The sequence below is a fragment of the Perna viridis genome, chromosome 6, assembly GCF_037379345.1.
Source record: "Perna viridis isolate PV_CMFRI_1.1 ecotype Kerala chromosome 6, ASM3737934v1, whole genome shotgun sequence".
Classification (NCBI taxonomy): domain Eukaryota; kingdom Metazoa; phylum Mollusca; class Bivalvia; order Mytilida; family Mytilidae; genus Perna; species Perna viridis.
The window spans coordinates 28240938-28246937 of record NC_142450.1 but is presented as its reverse complement, the minus strand read 5'-3'; the positions used below and the strand labels follow the sequence as shown (position 1 = coordinate 28246937).

At 32.4% G+C, this 6000-nt stretch overlaps 1 protein-coding gene across 1 annotated transcript in view; it reads left to right on the top strand.

The window, feature by feature from the left end:
* The first annotated feature begins 1798 nt into the window (after positions 1 to 1798).
* LOC148614360 (uncharacterized) overlaps positions 1799 to 6000 on the top strand; it is a 39025-nt gene continuing 34823 nt past the window's right edge. Inside the window, exon 1 of the mRNA XM_088588469.1 lies at positions 1799 to 2073. The gene's annotated coding sequence lies outside the window, so the exon portion shown is untranslated. The remainder of the gene's footprint in view (positions 2074 to 6000) is intronic.

Sequence of the window (6000 nt, the reverse complement as noted above, 5' to 3'; positions counted from 1 at the left end):
ACAGCTCGGTACTTTTGGCAAGCTCTGGCATCATGTTTAAATTATATAAAAAATCTACATGCAGGTACTGAAGTGTTGTTGCCACAGATGAAAGGAAATTGACGAAACGAAGCGGGAAGTTATCGGGTTTGTCGTATATTTTTACCATTTCCATTGATATCTTAGAATAGGTAAAGATATAAGGGAGACTTCACAGTGTCTGAAGTATCCGATGTAAAATCCTCGAATCTAAGATTTGGGAATACGTAGAAATAATTGGCATTTATCGAAGATTTCGATATAATAGAACCATTAACGGAATTGAAATTTGGTGAATGAAAATACATCCTCTGTTTATATATAGAGAGATATCATTAGAGTTTGAAAAAAGACCAAAATGTTTAAATGGTCAATTAGGAACCTTTTGACATAATTGTGAAAGTCAGAAGTCATACAAGCAATATTGATGTTAAATCGACCATTTTACTCTGTTTTTTGTTGTGGAGTCACAATAGGCTAGTTATCTATTTGAAAGTCGAAAAATCATTTTGAAACCATATAACTAATTCAGCACCCTTACCAATATATTGTCACTTTTTTATTTTTAAATCTAAGATTCTAGTGGAATTCGAACTAACATTCAAAGAACTGATTTTTTTCATCAACATTTGGTAAATTTTTAATGCTTTGATGTTGGTCGTTAAATGTTTTTTTTTTTTTTTTGGCAAGTACGTCATATACGCTCTAAGATTATATAGAGACAATAAATAAAGTGTCGGATTTGATGCAAATATTGAATTGAACTGTAAAAAATCATTCATTTGATTGTTGTTTTATTTTTTCGGTAACTTTTCTTTTATAGTGATAAGTTTGTGCTGAAGGATAATGACAATATTACCGAGGTGGTATAATCTAGGCAGCAGAAAGGGAAGTCCGTATAACAAATGGCAAAGTCAGAGTAAATACGGGAAAGCTGGAAAGCACCACAATGGTCGTGACTAGGTCCAAATATTTCAAAATGAAAGTTGGGTTAAACCAGGTTTTATAACGCACTGAACACACAGCTTCCATTACAGTTCATTGTGTCCAGTATGAAGAAGACTTAATGCTAACTTCCGAATGTTCAATCGTTCATACCATTAAAACAAATCTACGATCTGCATGATAATATTTATGTACATGAATATTTTTTCTCCTTTGAAGGAGCGTTTCACATTTTTGAACAGGTTACACGAAATATCCTTGTTTGCGGCAGATTATTGAATCTCGGAGTGCGGACCCATCGAAGTTAATGACTTCATGCTACCAAGCCAGGTTATACAAAATAACCGGGTTTGCTCAAAAAGAGCTACCCAATCAGAAAGGTTGTTAAAATCAAATTAAATTATTCTAATCAAATTTCATGTTACATGGAGAATTTTCAAGTAGGTATACAAACAGTGTTCGTTATTTGCTGTATTTTAATTTAGAGTCAATAAGATCTGAATATTAAGTATTACATTTATGGCATTAAAGGAAGAGTGACTTTTAACCTACACTTTGACAATGACTACGACAGACTTGTGATATCTAGTAACAACCATATCACTGGGATACTATCCCTAGATAAAAAACTTCTATCTGAACTGATATAAACCATAAATTAAAACAATAGTCAATATTCCAGTTCAACTAAGGAATTCGCAAGTCCTCTTGCCTTATTTCGTTATTATATTGTATGAAACTTGTTTAAATAACTACTGAACTGTTGACATTCGTGATGTAACGAGAATATGATCCCCTAGAACAATATTTATGATCACTTAAAGACAAAATTATTGACATAGAGAGGGGTATTCACTACCGTGGTACGTTTGAAAAATACGACAATTTGCTCGTGTGACACAAATTGCTAACTTCTATGTTATTTTTGAGTGCTTTGAACATTGCATTTTCTTGTAAAATAAATGCAAACAGTGGATTATGACTATACAAAATTTTCAGATGAAATACTAACATTTGAATATGGATAAAGGATAAAAGTTTGTATTTGAAATTTAAACCTGTGATAAACTGCCATTTATTTAATTTCTTACCGATGAATGATCTTCATTTGTAAGTATAAGTACTTTACCTAATATTTTCCTAGTTCTATGTTTGCCGTCCTAATTGACTTATTAACAGATTGGTATCATTGTAGTTTATGTTCTATTTGTCTGTTATATGTATCTAGTATTTATTTTTATTGGAACAGTTTTCAGGCGGCGGATCCAGGATTTTAGGTTGGGGGGGAACAGATAAAATTTCGAAGTTAAATTTTGGAAATATTCTTCTAGAATGGGTGCAATGTAGATAAAGTTTTAACCTGAAACCGCGTAAAATCTACCCCTGATTACCCATGCTTTGCAATTTTTTTTTTTTTTTTTTGGGGGGGGGCACGCCCGCCAGGCCCCGCTTGAATTCGCCCCTGCTTTTAACCTTTGCCTTATTGTGTAACTTCAACTCAAGGAACTTCGGTTGAGGCTTTCACATATTGACAAACATAAAAGTAACAAATTTCAATCCCTGGCAAATCATTGCTTGAAAGTTGATTTTTTATTTATACTGATATCATGCCGCTGTTTAGATATCTCAAAATATATATATAGCGTTTAAGAGAACATACGGACATTTTTTGTTACCAATAAATTCTAGTACTTTTTATGTTAGCATTGCTTGTTTGATAGATCGCTTTTCTGGAGGATAACAACAAATAATCAAAGAAAATTGTATTGAGCTGTGCATTGTATTTGTACGACACGTGCATCTATAACCAGTAGGTTGTGTCACATATGATATTATGATTGTATCATCTTATGCCCTTGGTTTTGCAGGCTTTGTCACTATAAAATATAGACCCGTTGGGTGCCTTAGTGTGTCATTTTCTCCGTACAGTTCTATCATTGATTCGCTTTGTATCATTTTCTCCTTACAGTTCTACCATCGATGCGCTTTGTATCATTTCTTGTTTAATTTCTTTCCAATATGTATTAATTTTCATTTCATACGTGTAAGTGCCGTCATTAGGTATTTACTTGTAATCATTGTTTGCAAGGGTGAGGCACTCCATAATGTTGTAGAAGTCAAATTTCTTATTATGACCCTTTACATATGTTCAACTTAACGTGTCATCCTGCTGAATGGGTTGTGTATATGTGCACTCTATCGCCGTTGATTGTGTCAATGCGTCATAGTGGGGAATATAGAGTGATCATGGTGTCCGTCCGTAAGTTCGTTGGTCCGGTCACAGCCTTTCCGTTACAGTCTGCAGATGCATGTACTTTTCACAGCTACTTGGTATTGGATAGGAATTTATATAGGTATGTCCTATCTCATACTGAAACGATATCATCTTCCTGTTCGACGAGTTTATTTATATGTATACCGTAGGGTTACTTGGTGGGAGCGGGGTATGGTATACTTTATTTTTGACGTTTCTGCTCTTATGAATGAACTATATTTTGTTATTATTACTATGAAATAAATTGACACGATCAGTATATTATCAAATTATATTAGCAATATTGTCGATAAATCGCTATCGATTTGTCATTGACATGAAAATACCAAGACTTACCTGTCTTAAAGTATCAAACTAAAACCATACTAATTCCTTCCCGACCTTGTATATTTAATAACAAAGATATTACAAACCCTTTATTACATATTAACATTTCAAATGGACCGGGTTATTGCTTTTTGTACAATAGTAAAATAAAAAAAGTGACAAAATTCAAGATTTATAAAAGACGAATGTCACGACCTTGATTATACGAATGCAAGAGTGTAGATACCACCACATTAGAGTATGAAAAAGCAGATTTTTAAGATGTAAGTGTCATGTCAATATTACAGTAAAAATGGTAGATGTTTTGAAGTTTTTTTTCCTCTATTTAATTTTCACCGTAAACTTGAAATGTTCAAATGCTCAAGGAGCTCCATCACACGCATACAGAAAGAAAGAGAGGGTAAATGAATTTCATGAAATGAATTAAGCAACAACTTGGACGAATGAACAGTAATAATATTTGCCAACATTGAACTACCAGTAAAACAAGTAAATCCCCTTCTCGCCAGTTTGGTAACTTATGTGTCTGTGTCTTTGTTACGTTATATTACTTTTCATTTTGTTTTTAATGAAATAATTGTTACTGTTCTGTTATCGTGGATTATATTTCTTTTGTTGTTTGGGACTTTTAGAGCTTGCCTATTTACTATTTTGGATTTAGACAATACGCTGCTGCGTGTTTTGCGTTTCGCTATATCCGTTCTTTTTTCCTTACTCCTATACATCAAAACGATGCATCTATGACAACACATTACGACAAACGAAATGTTTTATTGTATATTATCATTTTTTGCCTTTATTTTCTTTAACATACTTTTCGCTGCTGCATACTGGTTTTTGATTAAATCGAAAATTGAAGAGCGTAGTTACGATTTCAAGATTCAAGATTTTAATAAGACAACTCAGACATAATGAATATGTGAATATAATGAAACATGAGAGTATTGTCATATATACACATAAAATAATACATTCAACATAATAAAATAATAATATAGTAGTCACAATAACAATAGACAATATAATTATGCATGGTTTCAAAATAATGCAGCTATTCTTTTTATAAAAAATACAAAGTCGTTTGTAAACCTTAACGTTACAAATAGAATATAGCAAACCTTCCATTTTAACCAAACTTGGATATTTGATATAGTCATCTGGTAAAATTCTATTTCTCAAACTGACAACTACTTAACTTTGACATATAAATAACAGGTGAAATTCATCACCAATACCATTTTCACATAGAGTACAACACCTTTCATGTTTAGGAATATTTTCCACCGTCCTGTTTCTACAGGAATCTTCAAATTCCTCTAAATTTTGTTAACCATACTCTATTTTTTTCATTCAACCGAATTAAGTATTTCTATAAACCAAATTCATTTTTAAAAGATCCATAAAACTGTCCTATAGAAGATGTTGCAATATCATTATTCCATCTTGCAATAAAATGATCTGATAAAATTTGCTTAAATCACATCTTCTTTTGATAACAATCTGAATGATTCACAAAAATATATCCAAGACCAGTATTGTTAAATAAAGATTTTATACAATTAACCCATTTGAAAGAATACTGATCATTAAGATTTAACATAAGTTTATAAAGAATATGTATATCATGTTAAATCTAGATTAATCTAAGCAATTACACGTACACGTTTTTTGACTGCCAAATCGACAGATGAGACTGATATTGAGTACACACAAGGACGCATGTAGTAACCCCGTCCCTGGTTCTATGTTCGGTGAGTAACGGTCATGGTATGAACAACCGTATATATATGACTGTTTCTAATTCGATAGTTTTGGTTTGAGTACTTCTGATATATATATATTGTATTTTATTTTTAGACCTTGAAATTCCTAAATATGATAATGAGAGGTTACTCAATGAAACAAGTGTACACCACACCAAAATTTGTAACATTCATATGATTAGTATTTTCGTATTTAGAAACAATTCAGTCGATGCCACTGCTAGTGTATTAAAAGTCCCTAAGGGTATTCATCAACCAGCCTAGTAGGACCTGGTACTCATCAACCATCCTAGTAGGACCTGGTACTCATCAACCAGCCTAGTAGGACCTGGTACTCATCAACCATCCTAGTAGGACCTGGTACTCATCAACCATCCTAGTAGTCAGATTGACTCCAACTATATAATAGATTAATAGATTCTTTACCCACATTTGAAGTGGTAAAAAAATTGGAAACCTTTAAAATACTGTGGCTTTATTGCTTGTACTACATATACAAGAACTTCGTGGTGCTGAACAGGACTTCCTATTTCGATATATTTTGTTTTAAATACTTCTGGTATACATGTACATTCTTTTTTTTATATCTTAAAACCTCTTGATATAAAGTTCTTGTACTGCTGACGTAAGATTACTCATTGAAACGCTTATTAAGCAAACCAATAGGCTACC